The 21,952-nt window shown below is 27.8% G+C and overlaps 1 long non-coding RNA gene across 1 annotated transcript; it reads right to left on the bottom strand.

Moving 5' to 3' along the window:
* Positions 1-17,176: 17,176 nt before the first annotated feature.
* Positions 17,177-21,551, bottom strand: LOC136075024 (uncharacterized). The gene is made up of 3 exons (XR_010635639.1): positions 21,277-21,551; positions 17,690-17,758; positions 17,177-17,359 (listed from the first exon to the last, which is right to left on the bottom strand). It is a non-coding gene; the product is annotated as an uncharacterized LOC136075024 (long non-coding RNA).
* Between the last annotated feature and the right edge of the window lie 401 nt (positions 21,552-21,952).

Here is a 21,952-nt window from a genome sequence, read left to right as displayed (position 1 = left end):
ATTATAAATTATATATATAATTATATAATAATTATATATATTATATAATTATTATTATTTTATATTAAAAAAAAACAATAATTATAAATTAATAATGAAATATTTAAAAGTTTAAATTTTTATTAATAAAATATCATAAATAATTCGTTTTCAAATATATTAATAGTTATAATTATAATATAAATTAATAAATTATTAATTTATTAAATATAACTATTGTTATGGTTTATAAATTTTTATAATTTTTTTATTGTTAGAATTATTTTTTATTGTTATTATTATTAATAATATTATACTTTTTAAATTACGGTACCTAATTTGTTATTGTTTTTTTTTTTTATATTTTTATATTTTTATTTTATATTAAATTTATTTATATTATATTCTCAGTTTTTAGTTATTATGTTATTAATATATAATTTTTTAAATAATATTGTTTATAAATATTTGTTAAATATTTTACGTATACTTTTATTTTTTATTATGTTTAAGAATTTTTACTAAATATGCAAATTAAATATATATTTTTTTAATTTTGATATAATTTCTTTTCAAATAGTATCGTACCATATTTAAGATTAAGTCATAATTTTTTGATTTGGTTAAATTTTGAAAAAATTTAATTTTATAATAAATAAAAAAATTATTTTTACGTTAGATTTGCACTTTTTACACGAATGTTGATAAAAATTAATTTTTCAAGGTTTTCGCCATTGTTTATTTAAGAGATGTGCGTCGTCAAGAAAATAAAAAAATTCGATGGTTTAGTAGAATTTTTCGTCGAAGCTTTTTAGTTCGAAATTTCATGTTTCATCTCACGTTTTTACTTTATTTTAAACCGTTTTTAAATTTTATTTAATCGATCAAAATATTATAAAATATAAAATTTCGCTCATAGGGGGAAATGGGGAGGTCATCAAAAAGCGTATAGGCGGAGGGTCAGGGGTTCAATTTAGAAGTACGTACCTCGATTTTCTAATTTATCACAATTAACCAGCTAATCAATTTTAATATTTGTAGAAAAATATTGTAAATTACAAAAGTTATGACCATGCAAATTTTCCGACCCCTAAAATGAGGAGGGTGTAAACTTTGCAGGGTCATAACTTTTGTTTATTACAAAATTTTCAATATAAGATGTAAAATCTGTCGATAAAATTAAATTTTGTTTTAGATAGTAACGTTGAAAATTTTACTACATATTGCCCTCACGTATGGGCAGGGGCACATCCCACACCTTAGATGTTGGCCCTGAGTAAAGCATATTTCAGGCAATCTATTTTTTTAGTTGATAAAAAGCAGGTTTAGCAGCACTGTGGTAAAAGGGTACCATCCTCTGATTTTAAATCTAAGCATTTTTACGAAAAATGATTATTGGTAACATGCTTATATAAAATTTAGAACAATGCACTAACTTTTTTTTTGAAAATCCATATTGTTGCCACGTTAACCACAAAATATCCCTAAAATCTATCGTGTATCTTCTAAGTCTTCAACTTTTTGAGACGAAGCTGACAAATTAAGTGAGTTTTCATTATTTTGTTCCAAAACACAAGTGCTGTTAGCAGCATTTGAATTAATTGTTGGCAACTCAGTACTAACATTATCAGAAACACTATCAATGTACACAGATTTACTAAGATTTCCCATAAATCCTTTTCTTTTACGGTGAGTTTGTGTACGTTGCTTCACTCGACAATTTTTTCCCATTTACACTAATAAAACTAAGCTGATAAAATAACACTATATCTGATTTAAATTGTCGTACTTGATGTAGCAACCTTAACAAAAATTCTATAAAAATTCATAAAGAAGCTGTTCAAGCTTGTACATGACAATTATAACACACATTTTGGGTTGAGTAAAGGTAAAATATAGGATGTATACAGTTAAACTAGTACGTTGCTATGGCGTTGCTAGAGACATCACGTAAAAATAGTTTATTTAAATAGACAAATTAAGATAGTTATAGGTTAATTAGCTACTTTTAAAAGAATTTTTACAATCATACACAGGTAAAAGTAGTTGAAAACAATTTTTTTTTTTTTGAAAATATTGAAATTTTAAGGGGGGATAGCCGCTTAATCGGTCAGTGTTCCCCTCAAAAAAACGGGTCATTAATGTCTCAAAATATCTTCCAAATTTACCGCTAGGTTTTGCTAAATTAAAAAGCTTATTAAATTAGCAAAAAGCAAAAAAAATTGCTGGCTTCCCCCCCTCTTCAAACTTACACACCAGCACAACTGACTCAAATTAAGAGGTATGGGTAGTCTTCCTTTGGCACTAGGTTTTAGTCTTTGTTTTCAATATTACTGATCTCGCGTAAGACTCGTTTTTAACGGACTTACTAAAGAAGAATGCCTGATAAAAACGTCCGTCTTAAGTATAATCTATCTTTATTTAATTCGTTATTAAAACAGAAAAAAGTTCAACCCGGAATATCCAGGAATTGAACTCCGGTCTTCGCCGTCGATGTCCTACACATTAACCTCAAGGCCATGCACACACATTTATATAATGTAATTAAGCTTTATTAAAATTAAATCTTCTATATATCCTTGAAGACGTTTTTAAATCGCGCAAACAAAGGGCTTTGGGATCGTATAAAATATCTAAGGTACCTCCTCTACCTTTTTTTATTTAATAAACTTTTTTATTGGAAAAAAAACAGTTTATTAAAAAAAAAAAATGGGGCGTACTTGGAAAACGTACGTACTTTTAAGGGGGTGGAAACTTAAAAGTACGCATGGCAACAGCGGGTGGAGGGGGTCAAATTTCAAAATTTTTGGCGTACGTACTTTAGGGACGACCTCTGATATAATGTTTCTTACTGGTTTTAAGTTCTTTTACAAATTATTTTTTGTTCTCCCTCTCTGCTAAATATCAGTATTAAACCGTCATTTTAAGGTATTATAATTTAATTAAAAAGAATAATTTAAATTCTTTTATTTAAAACCAAATAGAAAATATAATAAAATAACTCAAACTATTAAAAAAAAAAATTTCCAGAATAATAAGCCGTTTGTAAGTATCTCTAAATGTGGCTGGAAATAAAGTTTCGTTGCACATATTAGGTGTCTAACTTCTAATCTTTCTAAAGACTAAAATATAAATATTTTGTTGTAAAAACAAAATGTATACAGCTTTAACTTCATGGCTAAATATTTGTCGGGGAAACACAAAGTATAAAGTCAGGGAGCGGTATTTTGCATATGCGAAAATTTTATTGAAAACAATATAAAAATATACTTTCACCTATCTGTACAAATATTAAATCATTGTAAGTAGTTATAAGAGAAAAAGCTTTTCCATTCTAAGCGCCCTCCCCCTACTCCCCTCCTCTCACTCCTTTTATTTTTAAACTAGCTGATATAAGTTATATAAAAAAAAATCACACGACATCAAAAATATTGTATTTTTACATTTTCAAAATTTTTTTATTAAAAAAATTAAAAATAAAAATACCAGGAATAGAGTTTTAAAAATTATATTAAAAAAGGTCATATTTATAAGTCAGTGTTTTTATTTAAATTCTCTTTCTTATTTCTTCACTTTTGCAAAAATCTGAGCATTACAAACTTTCTTTATGTCAAGAACATTGGTTTATTTTGCAAAGTTTTTTTTATCTTTACAAACGAGTTAGGAGATAATAACCCTATGGATTCACCCTTGTGAGAGGGATCATCCTTTTAAAATTATTGTTTTAAATTAGTTTAGTTTTTCAAAAAATTAATGTTTCAAAAAAGTTTATTATTAAAAATTTTTTTAAGTTTTTAATAATAAACTTTATTTTATTACTTCAATTCATAAAATTGCTTAAATAGTGAAATAAAAAAGTTTTATATCAGGTAAAAAATTTTCTTTATAAAAGGTAAATAACATACACCTAATATACAAGTTGGCCCACCAAACATACAAGTTATCATGACACCAAAAAAAGTTTTTGCTAGAGAATCTGGGTTATCTAACGCTTTTCCAAAAAGACCACTCCATGATATTATAACATTTTTTTATCGTGGAGAATAATACAAGTTTTTTGATCACCACTTAAATTATCAAAATCTTCTTTAAAAAAAAATTATCATCAGATTTCGATATTTTCGATGTAATGCATGTCAATGTTCGAATAGAAGGTAGTTTAAAATCATTACGCAATTTTTCATAAAGTTTACGAGGAGTAGCAAAATACTCAAATGCTCTGATGATTACACTAAGAATATACTTATTTGTGTTCATGGGATCAATTTGCTCATTCGTTACTATTTCTTTACTGTTTGGTGTCAAAAGGTTCAAATATTGCAAAATTTCTTCAAATTTAGACCATGTGTTAACAACATTAGACACAGTATATACTTTTATTTTTACACCATTGAAATAGGATTCAAACTTTAAACAGCAATCATATTTTAATAGAAATTTTAGTATTGCATAATTAATAAAGTCTGTGGATTGTACACAAAATTTACTATCTGAAATGAAGGCTACAATTTTAAAAGTAAAATTGCGTTTTTTATTTAACTATGCGTCACAAAACATGTCAAAGTTAAAATTATCTTTTACTAAAAATAAATCGATTTCGTCAAAAAATTTTGGCTTGAGGATAATGGAAGCTTAGTTGATCTTAAAGAGTATATAGATGTTAGTATTTAACTTAAAGGAGCATTGGGCAAATTGATGGTGGATTTTTTAGTCTTTCTCTTCCTTATACCTTAACTTTTCAAGATTTTTCGGCCACTTGTCACATTATTTGCATTAGGAATGCAAATTTGCATTAGGAATGCATTTTATTCAACATTTTTTCTCTTCTTCGTCTCTTGGAAATCTATAAACTGAAATTTTATTTATAATTAATATCATTAAAAAGCAACCCATTTGCCTGGTTATAAATAAAACTGTCTAGCCACGCCGTAACGTCATGTTATGACGTTAGTTAACGGTGTGCTTGTGGGTAGTGTTGTCATAAACTGAAATTTTAGTATTCTGTACCAGCACCTATGAATATACTCAGTACTCGTTATCAAATTCGGTACCTAAATGAAGGAAGAATTACACTGGCCACAAACCAAATTGTAAGCGTTGATAATGTGTGCATAAAAGCGTGCATAAATACAACATTATGAATTTGCATTTTTAGCAAAAACTTGTATTTTTTGTATTTCTAGCCTGTTTTCCTAAAAACTTTCTGAAATATAAAAAAATATTTTCCGTCGCTCGTTTTGTTGTATGTAAATTGCTATACCAAATTATTGTTTTTTTACAAAAAAAAAAATACTTTTACAAAAAGCAATTTATTGGAAATGACTTACCTCCTACGTATCAGAGACCGCTAGGAATTTTAAAACCATTCCAAATTAGGCTTTAATTGACAATTTTGGTGCCATCAAAAAGATATCAAGCGGTTTTTTCATTATAAGATTTAGAGTCTGTGGGCCAAATCTTAGCCTGTGGGCCAAACCTTAGCCTGTGGGCCAAATCTTAGCCTGTGGGCCAAACCTTCGCCAAAATGTCTTATACGACTTATAGGATTTTTGAACAAAAAAAAAAGAAAAAACTTTGATAACTATAAACACTTTTTAACTTATGTGTTTTTATTTAATGGGGTTTAAATTTGAAATGTTTTTTGTTCCAAATTCTAATAGAATCCTAAAACACTTTTTGACTAGGTTAGTTGCTGAAAATAAAGTCTATGAGTTGGAACCGTCAATTTATCTTTAGATGCTATATTTAGTTTCAAGAATAAAAATAATTAAAACCAAAAATTTTAAATTTAATACTAGTACAAGTTGTTTATGTTCGAAAAAGGGGAAAAATGAGTCAAAACAACAAAACTGCAAATCCTCTTTATTTTATACGCTATTACATCGTTATTTTATGATATTACTCTTTACCTATTGATGGTAATTCTGAAAAATATCTGAATGAAGCTTTATAAATAGCGCTACTGGACGGTTAAAATTGCTCGGTATTAATATTAGTACCAATAAACTCGGTACTTTGAACGACTTTTACCATAACTACCTTTTTAATAAAGAACCGAGTTGGTACCGAAATACCGAGTTCTGTGACAACACTACTAGAGGGAAGTTTTATTTAAAAAAAAAAATCCTTTTGAGCTATAAAACTTTTAAGAGGAAGTCGTTGATATTAACAACTCAGCTAATGTCAAATTAACAATTCAGCTCATCTATATTAGCTGAATTACAATGTTGGTCTAGAAATAAAAAAAAACCATGAAAATTTTAGTCACGTAGTGACGTTTAATAATTTCTTGCTTAAGTGAGAGGCTAATGTTCCAACTAATATCTTACCTGTTTTTTTGTAGTGCCTATTATTAGCTTACTAAATATCAAGAATTTATTTTTTCTTATTTATACTAACACTAAAATATTGAAAATACTTAAGACAAAAATAAAGGCGGATGTCATGCTGTGACCGTCGTGGATTTGCTGTGTATATGATTGCTAAAAACAGAAGTAGTCTTAGAGAAACCTTAACTGTTCAATAAAATTTAAAGAACTAAAAATTTGATTTTAACAAAAGCCGATAAAAAAATTTTTTATTGATAATTGATTGACCAATGGAACCAGATAAGAATACGATTATCATTTAGGGAAGCCTGTAAATAATGCTTTGTTTTGAGTAAGAAACAATAATTTACATAAGTTAGATTAAATTTAAATAGACATTTATATATATTCGAAGTTTTACTTAGAGTGATGTTGTGTTAGAATTTCCAGCTTCCAGGACATTACTTAATCATAATATAGTAACATTTACATTTTCGTAATATCTTAAATTGTGTATAACCCAAAAAAATAACTTCTCAGACTGCTTCTTACAGACTTCTTTTTTCACTGTATTCAAAATACAAAATCGTTATTTTTTTTAACCATAAACCACAATTGTATTATATATTTAAACCATGCCCTTTGGTAATTTGAACAGTTTTTTGTTAGAGAAATTCATATTTTATGACTCAATACAATTGTATTGAGTTAACTTAAGTTAAAGCTGAAAGAAGTTTAAAAAAAATCCAAGAACGGATCCAGACCAAGAAGTAAGAGGGAGAGGGGAGGGGCGGTTCGCAAGATTTTTTATTCTTTTGAATTTGATTTTTTTTTAAATGCTACTTTATTTAGACAGCCTCCTTAATTCACTTCAGTTTTTAAATAATTTGCTGTGATAAATATATAGATTTACAAAAAAAAACTTTTCCAAAATATAGGGCAGAAGATATAGGGCAATTGCCATACTACCTACCCCCCACTTCGACCCCTATAGATCCTCCTTTAGAACAAGCTCGACCAGAAGATTTTTTTTTACCAAAAAATAATTCTGATAAAATAGTTATCATCGTAAACAGCTTTGCCGTTTACGATGATAACTGTTTCATCAGAATCATTTGTATTACTTCATTTAAATTTACCAAACCCCTTGATAAAATTTGTTTTTTAAATTCAAATTCAAAGAAAGTTTTCTCTTTATATTTTTTCTTGAGTGTATTCCTAATCATTTTATATATTATATTACTTTTATTTGTATTTTTTTTGTCAAACTAAAATTTAATTTTTGGAATTTGGGAAAGTTGAATATAAACATCCATGAACACTTAAAATAAATGTTCACAATAAAAGATATCGGATCTTTTATCATCGTCATTGTTAACTGTTAATTCGTCATTTAAAACCTGTGTTTTTTAGTTTGTTTTTGCATATCTGGTCATCAGCTACATATATGTAGTAGTTTTAATAGTTTATATATGATATTTTAATTAAGTCTTGGTGCTGTATGTTTTTTAAATTTAGGAATAAAAACAATTTCAAGAATATCTTGAAGAATATTGATTAATAAAAAAAAATCTCGGTGGTTATGAAATAAAAGCAATTTAGTTTATGGTCCAAATCAAAGTGAAATATGATATAAAACCAATAAATTCAGAAGATATGCGGCAGTTCTTTAAAGTCATTCTTCATATGGGATGTGTCAAACTGTCATTCTTTTAACACTACTGGTCTAAGAATTTTTTCTAGAATAATGCCAAAAAATAAATTCCAACGGAGTGATATTAATGTCAAGCAATGGATCAACCTGTTTGTTGGCAATATTAGGTAGAACGCAACTAGTGGAATCAAGAGATAATATTGATGAAAAGTTTTTAGCAAACAATTCAGCTTTGTCTTTAGGTGAGGTGACAAAGTCTTAACCATACAAGAGAGGTGGAATTAAAGATTTTTCCTTATTATTAATACTATTAAAGATTCTCCATAAGTCACGAGAGCCTAATTTTTGAGATGTGATACAAGATTTCATGACCTGAGAATAGCGGGCTTCGGTGTTAGACAAAACCTTTTTACAATGGTTTCTTGCACTAATAAACAGACGTCTGTTTTCTAGAGAATTGTTTTGCTGATAGATATAAAAGTTACGGTTTCTATTGGCAATTGCAGCAGCACAGTGTGAGGAAATCCATGGAGGAGGTTGAGGCTTGACCTGGAATTGTTGAGAGGGAACAAAAGATTCCATGCCAGCTTGAATCCACGAAGTTATATAAGAAGCACATTTGTCGACAGGAAGAATAAGGATTTTTACCCAAATGCCATCAGGAAGAAAATCATGAAAAGAATCCCAGTCAGCTTTAAGGTAGTTGTAAGAGGTACGATAATAGGGGGATTCAGGTGATGAAAAAGAATGAGATATTAGTTTTAGAGAGGTCAAACTTTGATCAGAAGCACCTAAGGGTGAATGTGGAGAAACTGAGCACTGACTTGGATCAGAAACAAGACATAAGTCGAGTAGAGAAGGTAAATGATTCGGGTTGTCTGTAAAGCGAGTTGGAAAGTTGACTATTTGAGTTAGGGATTGAGAAAGGCAAAGGGTGTGGGCTTTAATGCCTTCAGAACCCCTGACACTAGACCCAAGCCATTCAGAGTAGTGAGCCTTAAAGTCACCGACAACAACTATATTAGCTGATGGATAAAGAGAGAGGGCTTGGTCAATAAGATTGGAAATAACATCAAAAAGAGTGCAGTTTTGAGATGAAGGAGAGCGATATAGAACAAAGAGTAAGACGATAGAGTAAAGTGGTGCTAAACGAAAGCACGTGAAAGAATAGTCTTTAGATTCAAACCTAGTTTCACAACAAAGGGGTGAATTTTTACGAATTTAATGCCCAGGCCAAGCATGTAACTATTGGAGTCTTATAATGAAATAAAGGAAGATAACCATCAACACTAAGATCGCAAGATAAGGCAGCTGAACTCAAATTAGTCTCACAAAAAGCAAGTAGGTCTGGTGAACTTTGCAAGAGATAAGACTCAACAGAAGAAAAGTTAGGTTTAGAGAACTTGGTGATGATGGTTTTTTGTGTTTTATAGTTTTTGGTACTTTATTCATTTTTAAATTTGTTTAAGAACATGATTCAAAGTATAGATAGTACTCAGAACACTGTTTAATAGCCCAAGCAATTGCCTCATTACTATTAATAAACCCTAGGCCATAACAAAGGGCTCCAAATGTGACCTCCGCAATGTATTAATAATACATCTGCGCCAGCCTATTAGATGAAAAAGGGGTGCGGGGATGGTCAACAGATAGAATCTGTTTACTCCTTAAGTCTTTGACTAGGAGGCCTTCTACAAAACAGTAACCAGATGCATTTAACATCTCTAGCCTTTACTCAGCCAAGAACCCCAAGGCAGGGGGTGTTTTAAGTCGGAGTTGGCATCTCCTAGCCTTTGCCTAAAAAGGCGTCGCCTACAAGGCAGCAGGACATGAAGCAGATTATATTGGGTTACATGTTACCAGTAGCAGGATATCCTGACCTGACATAATAGTTTATCAATTAAGTCAATTTTTTAACTAATTTTTCTGAATTTGAGAACTGCATCATCAAAACTAAAAGATAATAAAATATAAATAGCTGGTATTTATTTTCAAGGGTTTCAAGAGTTTATTTATAATAGCACATGGTTGACTTGCTTATGGTTGACTTGCTTATGGAAGTCAACCATGAGCAAGTTTTCAAGAGTTTATTTATAATAGCACATGATTGACTTGGTCATGGTTGACTTTCTCATGGTTGACTTGCCCATGGTTGACTTGCTCATGATTGACTTGCTCATGATTGACTTGCTCATGATTGACGTGCTCATGGTCATGGTAGAGTTGCTCTTGGTTGACTTGCTTACGATTGACTTTCTCATTGTCATGGTTGAGGTGCTCAATTGAATATTAATGGGTTTAAATAAGGCTAATTTAACTGAAAGGAAGTGTGATTCTTTATATCTTTATTTTTTTTGCCTAATTATGGATTGTCGTTTAATAATATTTTGGAAATAAAATGTTCGTTGATCAATATCCGTTTAAGTTCATTTTTTTATTATTATTATTATATATTTTTTTAATTATTATTTCAACTGAAGTAAATGTTGAGTTGTTTGTCAAAATAAAATTTGATGTGTTTATCAACTATATTAAATGGTAAATCATGATCTTATTAACATTAAAGTGTTCAACATTTTTAGTCAAGACCTTTTTGGATGGCATTTATAGATATCACCATTTTTAAGGTGCCATTGTTATTGGGCATTCTTTACAGCATTATACAAACTTTATTAAAAAATTTCTTTAATAACTTTCTTAAGACATTAGCGTTAAACACCATCTTTATCAGTGTTAGAAATCAGATAATCATTGACAAGATAATTATATTAACAATTTCATCAACATCATGTTTCAAATCTAAATGACTGATGATGACTGTCAATATAAATATATAATTGTATTTGCACTTTTTTTTTCGTTTTTTTTTTTTTGCAATTTTTACAGCTGTTTAAATTATTTAAGTTCATGATGTATTTAAATATTTAAATATACTATTTGCAAATTTCAGTGGCATCCAATTAGACCAATAATATGTTCTGTTGCAAATGGACTTGTTTTAATATGGTCACAAACTCATGTAGTAAGTTAAATTTAATTTTTCTTTATATTTTTTTATTTTCCTTTTTATTTTAAAAAAATTAAATTTTTTTTTTCAAGGGAATAATAATTTTTTTTATTAAAATTTATGAATAATTTAAATTGAAGTTTATAAATAATTTTTAATTTTTTGTGTAAATAACCTTTATTGATTTTACTTTAATAAAATACTGATTTTTATTTATTTTATTGTTTTTAGGAAATTTGGTCTGCATTTGCTCCTGATTTCAAAAAACTTGATGAAAATATTGAATACAGAAAGTGAATTTGATCTCACAGATGAAGTAAGGAAGAATCGAATAATCTAAATAATAAACAACATGAAGAAGTTGAGGTTTGTTCAAGTAATTGTTACTGTGTTCAGAATATTTATTACTGTGCTGAAATTGGTGAAATTAAAAAGTTAGTTATGTTAAAAAAAGTTTAATATTTGCTTCTTTGTTGTTCTCTGCCAGTGGACTAATAATCAAAAATCATAACAAATTCATGAGGCTGGTGCTTTGATAATTTTCTTTATTTAAAAATTGTGGAAAAAAGTTGCTTTTTATAAAAAAGTTTATTTATAAAAAAATTATAAAAATGATAAAATTATGCAAAACAAAACTCTAATTAAAAAAAGTTTTATTTTTCAATACTTATAATCAATTTGAAAAAATATTTTTAAATACTTTTAAAAATTAGTATAAACATTTTGTTATTGTTTATATCGTTTAGTTATGTTACTATATGTTTTTTACTACCAACTGTAATTCATCATTGATTTTGGCCTACACCTTTTTAATTGCGTTCAACTTTACATCACTCATAGTAACAAAAAAAATAGAAAGTAACAAAATAATAGAAATCAAATAAATAAAAGGAAGTTAATTTCTTTTTTTCTATATAAATAATGTGGAATTTGTTCCTTTGTGATGATGTAGCCCTTGTTTTAGTGAGGGAATACTATACCCGACATGTCAAAGTGGCGGCCCACAGGCCACATGCGGCCCGCAAGATCTTTAAAGGTGGCTCCAAACGTTTTTATCATTTTATTACATACGGCGGCCCGCAGACATTAATTTCAAAAATGTTTTATAAAAAACAACGATAAAAATATCACAAATATTTTTCTATTAAAAAGGACAGAAATAATAAATTAATTTTCTAACTTTTTATTAAAATTGAATCTCTAAAATTAAAGCCATAAAAAATTATTTAAAAATTATGACGAAATTATGGCGTTTTTGGAGTAATTGTTTAGCTTTATGTGAACAAAGATTTAAGCAAAATCTTTCAAATTTTTATTTACATAAAGCTGAGCAGTTTACTCCAAAAACGCTGAGTAGTTGCTCAGCTTTACATGAACAAAAATTAGATCGAAATTGGTTAAATTTTTATTATCGTAAAGCTGAACAATTACTGCAAGAAAGACAAATGGTTTTTTTATTCACCCGACCTAATAGATCAGTCGTTATCTTTTTTTTGTTGTTTACCATTGAGCTATTTTTGTTTTTTTGTTATTGTCACTAAAATCAAAATGTCTCATTCAAAACCAAGTGCAAGCAGAAAACGTAAAATTGAAGATGAAAAAAGAAATTTTTGGGAGGTTGCAATTTCAAATATAAAATTACAGAAGAGCTTCTGAAGTTGATTCCAATGCATGGTATAACGACAAGTTTAGACATTTTTTTGGAGATTGAATAAATACTAGACAAGTATAAACTTTCAATTACTAAACTTGTGTCAATAGATGGAGCACCCGCTATGATTGAGCACACAGATGGAGCATGCATATGATTGAGCATACAAATGGAGCACCCGCTATGATTGGTTCTAAGAAGGGTCTTGTTTGTAAATTAAATAAGAAAATTGACAAAAAGGAAAATTTTTATTGTATCATTCACCAAGAAGTATTATGCGGAAAAACAATTGATCTAGATTATGTGATTAAAAGAATAACATCTGTTGTCAACTTTTTAAGAGCAAGAATACTAAATCATTGACAGTTTGCTTCATTGTTGAATGAAAGTGTCAGTGAATATGAGGATTTACCATATTACACCGATGGTTGATGGTTATCATGTCACAAAGTACTCAAAGCATTCAATTTATTTTATTATTTTGTTGTGTAAAATAAATAATGTAAATAAAAATGTGTGAAATAATATAATGTAAAATTAAACTTCTGTAGTTTTTTTAATAATATTGCAATGATTTGATAGATTTTAAATATAATTATAATCTTGTTTACTTCACATCAAATCTTAGCAAAAGGACAGTTTAGGTTAAAGAGTAACACTTCATTCATCAGAAAAATAAGTATTAGCTTGAGTGGCTCTTACAACATTTCCTTAGGCTAAAGAGGCCCCCATACCAAAGTGAGCTTGACATGTCTGACCTATACGGAAATACCTCTATGTAAACTTTTTACGAACAAAACAAACTTCTCTGGAAATATCTAGGTATCTAATTTACCTTGTCTCTAGAAATACAATGCTAAACTTGTTTATCTACTAATTTTCTCAGGTTTTTTGTATTGTATTTAAAGGGTTTAAAGGAGTATAATGGCAATTTAAAAAAAATAAATTATGCAAAAGTATATATATATTTTTGTTTTTGCTGAAAATTTAATGTTAAAAATATCTAAATATTTAATTGTTAAATATATTAATGTTAAAAACCAAAGGGCCTTAGAATTTACATTTTTTAGATTGATGTCATATCAAAAGACAAACCTGTATATTACAGCAGTGATGACGATGATAATGAAGACAGTTTACTTTATTTACCTGTTGCACCAGATATTGATGAACCAGAAAGTAATTTGTTGCCAGGTTGTTTTTTTTATCATCAATGTTAGATTTTCATTAATATATTTGTGATGTGTTTTATACCCTAGTAATTTTATATGCAGCATGTATGCCTATTATTAGGAGGTGAGCAGTTGACATCAATGAAAAGGAGTAGAATATTTTGAAACCATAACAATCTTTGGTATAAATAATAAAACATATTCTGAGTATTAATAATAAATGAAAAAAATTTGTTTGCATTTTTTTACAACTTGAGCCTTTCAAAATTTGATTATTTCAAAACCTTTTTGAACTATGGGTTTTATAAAACCTTTTTATGCGAAATACTTTGTAAATTATTTTTACCTATTACTTTGTTAAATTACTATATATGGTTGTTTAAAACCATATGAAGTAATTTAACCCTTCTTTGATTTATTAAATAAAATGGGTTTAATAATTAAGAGCACAGCTTCGTTTATATAAATTTATAATAAATTTATAATTGCTAGAAAATGTTTTTGAGATTTGGCCTTTTGGATGACTGAGTTGTGATTAGATTCGAAAACAAGTTTTTAAACTTAATCAATACTATACAGTCTGTATACTGTAGAATTGTCATTATTGTCATATGTTAGAGAGTAAGCTGTTTGACTCAAAATGTTTGACTCAAGATGTTGTTTTCTCAAGGTGAGGTCTTTGATGCTTGTTAATTAAAAACTTAAGGCTTTGCTAACAATAAAGAGAAGACTGATTGAACAATTGTTGTAGGGATCAAAGTCTTTTCCAGATTTGGAATTACAGTTTCCATTTTCCATCAGACATGAAGATAAGATTCAATTACTGAATAGTTCATAAGATTTATTTACTGAACAGTTTAGAGAGATTTGAAGAAAGGCCACTTACGATCACTTATGTAAGAAGTAATGTTCTCCGAACCTCAAACAGCTGATAAGTTTAAGAGAGAATTAACTTTAGCAACAAAAAAAATATAAAGGAAAATTGTTTTGCAAATAGTTCTGCTTTATCTTTGGGAGAGTCAATACGATTGGATCCATAAATAAGAGATGGAATTTTAGACTTAAATATTTTCCAGAAGTCTTTATAACCTAACTTTTAGGATAAAATACAAGATTTGGTGAAATGAGAATAATCGGGCTTGGCATCGGACTTTTTTTTTTTCTTGCAATGCAAGTAAAAAAATAATCGACCACACCTGCCTGAATCCAGGAAATAATGAAATATGTGTAATTATAAGCATACGGGCGATTACTTAAAAAAATAAGGAAAGAATTCTTTGTCATCTTTAGGATAGTATGAAGTAGGTTTAGTTCTGAGGAAAAAGAAAAAGAAAAAAGTTTTAAAGATTCCTACTTTAAAGTGGCAATTGCAAATATTGTTATATAAAGCGACATTGTTTGTTTTTTTCACGCAAAAACGTTTTAGAATTACTCCTTTAAGCATAAGTATGTGAAAGCCATAAAGCTTTAATTAAAACCAATGTAAAGAGAATATCACACCTGCCTATATCCTGGTGATTTCGTATTCTGAAGAAGAAAATAGTTTTAAAAAAAGATAAAAGTTTTAAAGATATGGTTTTAACCAGGAGAAACTGTCCACAGACTAGTTTTTGATTAGTTTTTCTTTGCAAATCAAAGAGTAATAGCCACTAACACTGAAAATCAACAGTTGAGGTTTAAATAAGTTTCATAAAGGGTAAGGGAAAACGTGAATTTTGTAAGAGGTTAGACCACAAATATTCGTAAAAGAGATTGAAACATTTTTGTGGTGGCGATAATTTTTATTATGTTTAATATTTTCAGATATTTTCATGTTTTAAGTTATTAGAGAATAAGTTTAGCAGTTCTTAAACCATCAGAGTTTTGAAGCTCCCTCATTAGAAGATACATCATTAGGACCTTCATAAAAAGATATTAACACATAAACATTTGTATACATTTATATAGTTATAATATTGTAAATATTTTAGTGTTTTATTTTAGTAATGATAATTTGCTTTGTTCTTATTGCTTAATAGTTTATATTGCTAAATACTAATTAATAATTAGAGTTTAATAGTTTTTCTTTACTTTAAGAAGATGTTATATGAATAAATTATTAATTTGTAAAATAATTAATTGTAATATTAAAGACGTTTGTAAACCAATGGTAGCAGAAGCAACAATCAAACGGTAAAAAGTCAAGTCTGAGTTAGAATAGAAAAATCTTTCCAATAGGTGCGGATATCGATGACGAAATTTCTCCAGATGGTTCAGAAAAACAAGCCGAGTTAACCACCTAACAGAAAATCATTTATTAATAGTTCATATAAAAAAACAACTTATTTATAATTAATTTAGGTTTTAAGTTTAAACTTAAATTTTTTTAGATGAAAAAAAGCAATTTTTTACTGATGAAAGAAATATTCTCAAAACTTCTATTAAAAGAAATTACTGCATCTATTGAATGAAAATAACTAGGACTTGAAATATATATTTCTTTTCTAGAAAATACATGTCTATAAAGTGATATAAAGTATTTATGCATTTATATTTATACAGTAATATAAATATATATTGTTATACAGTAATATATAAGCGTATATATATATATATATATATCATATAATAATTTTTTTTTTTTTTTTTTTTGTTATTCACCTTCTCAAGGTCGAGAAGGCCACTACAGATGAGGAGGCTACTTAATAGTGGTTATAACCCTCTCTCAACTCTATAACTCCGAAACACGAACCTTAAAAAACAAGGCCGCTGCGCTGAGAAACAAGTTGAGCGCGGTACTACTAGGGACGTGGTGGGAATCGAACTCCGAATCTCTCGCTTATCCCAGTGAAAAAGCGCACATGGGATACGCGTGGATTTTTTCCACATGTAACCCATGTGGGGATTATTATTTTGTCCCATGTGGGTTTCATATGGTAAATCCCACATGGATTCCATATGGTAAATCCCATATGGGATACGCGTGGGTTTTTACCATATGTAACCCATATGGGGATTATTATTTTGTCCCATGTGGGTTTCATATGGTAAATCCCACATGGGTTTTATGTGGTAAATCCTACATGGGATATAGGTGGAAAATACTACATGTTATAGATCTTAAATGCCACATATTTTAATCCAAATGGTATAAAAGTAGTCAATACTAGACAAATGAAAGTCCGAATGCTTCTATGATAATTTTTAAAATTCTTTTAATTTAAAAATTACTTAAATTAAGTAATTTAAAATTAATCATCAAAGCTTTAAGAGAGGCTTAACTTAATCTGGTATTTGCTACTTTATCCCATTTGGTATTCAAAACGTGTAGCATTTTTGATCTTTTACATGTGATGTTTTCCACCTATAACCTATGTGGGATTTACCTTAAACTATTATGACGAAATTTTATAAAATTAAAAAACGTGTTGCAAAATGAATTTATTTAAAAATAAATGCTATTAATCAATACATCCAAAACGAATATTAAAAATATTATTTTTTCTTTTGCGATTTACACGCCGTTTTTTATCAATTGAATTAATTAAATCGCTTCGGCTTGTATAATACCAAGGTTTTTAGTATCTTCTAACTTTCTTCAAACATTTTCTAAAAAAAAAAAAATATAAATACAAATATATATAAATATATATACATATATATATATATATATATATATATATATATATATATATATATATATATATATATATATATATATATATATATATATATATAGAAAGAGAGACAGAGAGACAGAGAGAGAGAGAGAGAGAGAGAGAGAGAGAGAGAGAGAGAGAGAGAGAGAGAGAGAGAGAGAGAGAGAGAGAAATATTAATGAGGAACCTTATTAGTCGAGCAATTTTAATTATTAGCCAGTTTGAAGTCATTAATAACTACAATATTTCACAAATATTTATTTCATAATTTATTACTTACAATGACTAACGTATTATGCGTAATTGAACACATATCATGCGTAATGAGCTTGAACCCATGAGGAGAATCCTGAAAAAAAGTGATCAATAAGGATAAGTAGTTAAACAAAAAAACAAAAACAAAAATGTAAAAACCTACTTTTTCAATGATGTAGACTTCTATAATAACAGGCCTTGACATCGCGCAAAATGCCGTAAAAACTGAAGGCCGATTAAACTTTCACTTTTACTTATATTGATATATTTTTATATTAGGTAGGGTGTAATGGCAGTCTATGTTTTCTAATAATAATCTCTAGTAAAAACGGAAATATAAAAAGAAAACCAAAAGATTGTTAAAAGATAATCATGTTTTTCGTATTTCAAATTTCATTAAGAATATTTATGTAATATTAAATAGTATCAATAACAAGCAGAACCATAACAAAGTATATATCTATATATTAGAAAGATAACTGTATTTTTAATTTTTTTTTGCTAAAAATGGTAACAATAAAAATCACCAACAATAAAAAATACCAACAAAAGTTGATTCAAGCAAAAAAAAAGTTTTATCAATATATCTCAACTGGGTTAAAGTCCTTATACTTGGCAACTTGTAGTCAATACACAAACAATCATATAAACATCGTAGCATAGCAAAATACTCATATGCTCTACATATAATATCTGAAGTATATAAAACTTCACCAACATTAACTTTTCTCATAGCATTAAGGTGTTCGAATAGAATATTTGACAGAAGCGAACTTTCTTTATTTTTTAAAAAGCTAACTGCTTCAAATAAAGCTGATTTTGTTTTTATTAACTTTAATTTGTTTACAGCTAAATATGAAATATTACAAGTTGTGCCATTATGGTTAGCTACAAATAAATAATCATTGAAAATTACTAAAATAAATAATGGAACACCAAGTTTGTACATTTTTGATTGTATGTACAAACTTTTTTTATTAAGCTGGAAAACAATAACATTGTTATTATCACTTAACAAAGATTGAATATCGTCAAATATAAGTTCATCCTCTTTAAGAAAATCATTTAACTCATCTGGTAAAATGCTTTGAAAACCGCTTGAAGTTACATTTTTTCTAACTTTACTTGCTGGTGTGGCTAAACAACTAGGCGGAATATTTTAAAAACAGATGGTGGGTTTAAAGGTCTTTGCTTCCCATATTTGCTTTCAAAAGGTGCTTCATTTGGCCAATGCAGTTGACATAATGCTATATAGTCTGTAACAATAAAACCAGTTCTTGGGATAGCTTCACTACATCTTTTTCTCTCCTTTAGATTCTTCGGGAATTTATAAATTGATGTTTTTGTCGTAGTTGAGTATTGATATTTTTGTTGTAGTTGTAATTGATATTGTAGTTGTAGTTGAATAAATTGATATTTTTGTTGTAGTTGAGATAGTTCGACTTGCAAAGAGATACACAGTATTTTAAAGGCATTTTTAAGGCATTTTAATTATTAAAAAAAATTATCCTTAGTTTGACAATACTATTACCTTACAATGTTAACGCCTTTGAACCTTACAATGTTATCGTCTTGATGTTGGGCTATCTAATTTATAAACCAATCACATTTTAAAGATTTATTAAAAAAGCGCGAACACAAACTTTCGTCTAATGTTAAAAGATGAAAATGTAAACAAAGTATTAGGAATTGGCCTTCAGTTTAACAACTTTGTTGCGCGATGTCAAGGCCTTTTATTATAGAAGGCCGCGGTCACACATAATAAACACATAATAAACAAACATAATAACAAATAATAAACATAAAAAACACATAATAAACAAATATCTAAATTTCTATAAGTAAATTTATTCTTTGATCATTGCCTTCATATCCTATCTTATTTTCATATCATAACCTATTATGGAATTATTTATATAACATATCACAACAATATTATTAAATTTGTGATGTTCAAATATCATATGAACATTCTCTAACATGTTCATATGACTGAGTTTGGTAAAGGGTGAAGTTGTTCAATAAACCGGGTCATCATCTGACATCATTATGCATAGATGACCCTACGATTTAGGTAAAATAAGTAATCAATTTGCCATATTTCTCTTTAGAAAGTGTAAGAAAAAAGCATTGTTATGCTGAGAACCTACCTATTGAGCAAGCTTTGACCACCTCTTTTATAAATTTGAGAGACAGAAGTGGAAGTGCGAATCGCAAAAGAACTAATAACAATGCTCTAAACTGATTTTAACTTTGTAGACTAACATTAATATAGTATTTAGTAATAATAAATGAAGTTGTCATGATTTTTATAATTTTTATTTATTTCCACTAATTATTAGTTGTCAGTCTCCATTTTTTAAAATGAATTAAAAAACTATTTATTTATAGTACAATAATAATACATAAATACTAGTTTCCTAATGCTATTATCATCACAATGCTAATGGTATTCGTTTTAAAGTGAAATTTTGTATCAATTTTATTGTTTTAATGTTATATTTATATATATATATATATATAATATATATATATATATATATATATATATATATATATATATATATATATATATATGTATATATATATATATATATATATATATATATATATATATATACATATATATATATATATATATATAAATATATATATACATATATATATATATATATATATATATATATATATTATATATATATATATATATATATATATATATATATATTATATATATATATAAATATATAAATATGTGTATATATATATATATATATATATATATATATATATATATATATATATATATATATTATATTATTTTTACTTTATTTACAACAACATTTGATATACAACAAACCCCTACAAAGCTTACAATAATTCGGTTAAAATTCAATCTGAGTTATTGAAACGTAATAAATTTAACATCAATAGAAAAGTAAAGCTGTCATCATTTAAAGTATAAAGGGTGTTGTCAAAATATGTTGATAGTAAAATTAAGTTACTAATAAAATCACGTTCAACAATGATAAACATTCTTACTGTAGTAAAATATAGTACTAACTGATAAATTTGAACAAATAAATATAAAATTAACAAAAACAATGAATAAATAAGAACATTAACTTGAACTTTAACTAAATCTTGAATTTGAATTATTTGGTACTAATTTGTTCAAGCATAACCTTAAAAAATAAGTTTTTATAACAAATTATATGTATAACTTGTTATACATATAGTTAACTATCAGGAGTTATATGTATAACTATATGCATTTTAAAGCATATTATTTTATTTAAACATTACTTAGATCATATTACTTTGAAAACTGAACCCAGAGGCTTTATTCTCAATAACACTGTGGTACTCCAGTGTTATTGAGAATAAAGCCTCTGGGTTCAGTTTTCTGTGGTACTGTGGGACACTGCAGTGTCCCATACATGCAAGATTGGTTTTTGACAACATTTCAACTAACATCAGTTAATTGTTTGCAAATAATTTACTCAAGATCTATATTCAAATAACTATTATATTATCCTAATAATACGTCTATTTGCACAAATCTTAATCTTATTTCTATAAAGAAAGATAAAAATTATTCGTGGTACTTACATACTTGCTTGCCATTCTCTTTATTAATATAAAATATTTTCACACAATATTAACGCAACGCAATGCAATGTTGATTTAAAATTTTTTTTTTTAGTTTCCAGCTTTTAAAATAATTCCCATGCAAATCCCACAGGAAACCCACGTGGGATTTCCCATGTGTGTAAATACCATATGTTTCCCACATGTAACCCATGTGGGATTACCCACATGGGTTTAAGGTGACAAATTTCCATACGGATACCACATGGGAAAATCCGTCCCACATAAATCCCATCAATCCCACACGGAACCCACGCGGAACCCATGTGGGACGCGGTTTTATTTTTCACTGGGATGAAGCGAGCGCTTTACCACTACACCACTACCGCAAACTTGTAATAAAAATTGCAAAATAAGTATAATACAATTGGTTTAAATCAAAATAACTAAAAAATGAAAACCTAAAACAGTTGAAGTTGCATCTCAAAAGTATTTTAATGTATTATCCATTTAAAAAATAATAGTCTTAGGCTGGGTGAATAAAAAAAAACAATTGCTTTTACTCGATGTTTTTGGAGTAATTGCTCAGCTTTACGTGAACAAAAATTTGTGCAAAATCGCTCAAGTTACTTTAAAAATGCTGAGTAAAAGCAATTGCTTTTTTTCATTCACCCGGCCTTTTAACTTATCCTTAAAA

Source organism: Hydra vulgaris, chromosome 01 (assembly GCF_038396675.1).
Source record: "Hydra vulgaris chromosome 01, alternate assembly HydraT2T_AEP".
Classification (NCBI taxonomy): domain Eukaryota; kingdom Metazoa; phylum Cnidaria; class Hydrozoa; order Anthoathecata; family Hydridae; genus Hydra; species Hydra vulgaris.
This window is presented reverse-complemented; position numbering and strand designations above follow the sequence as displayed.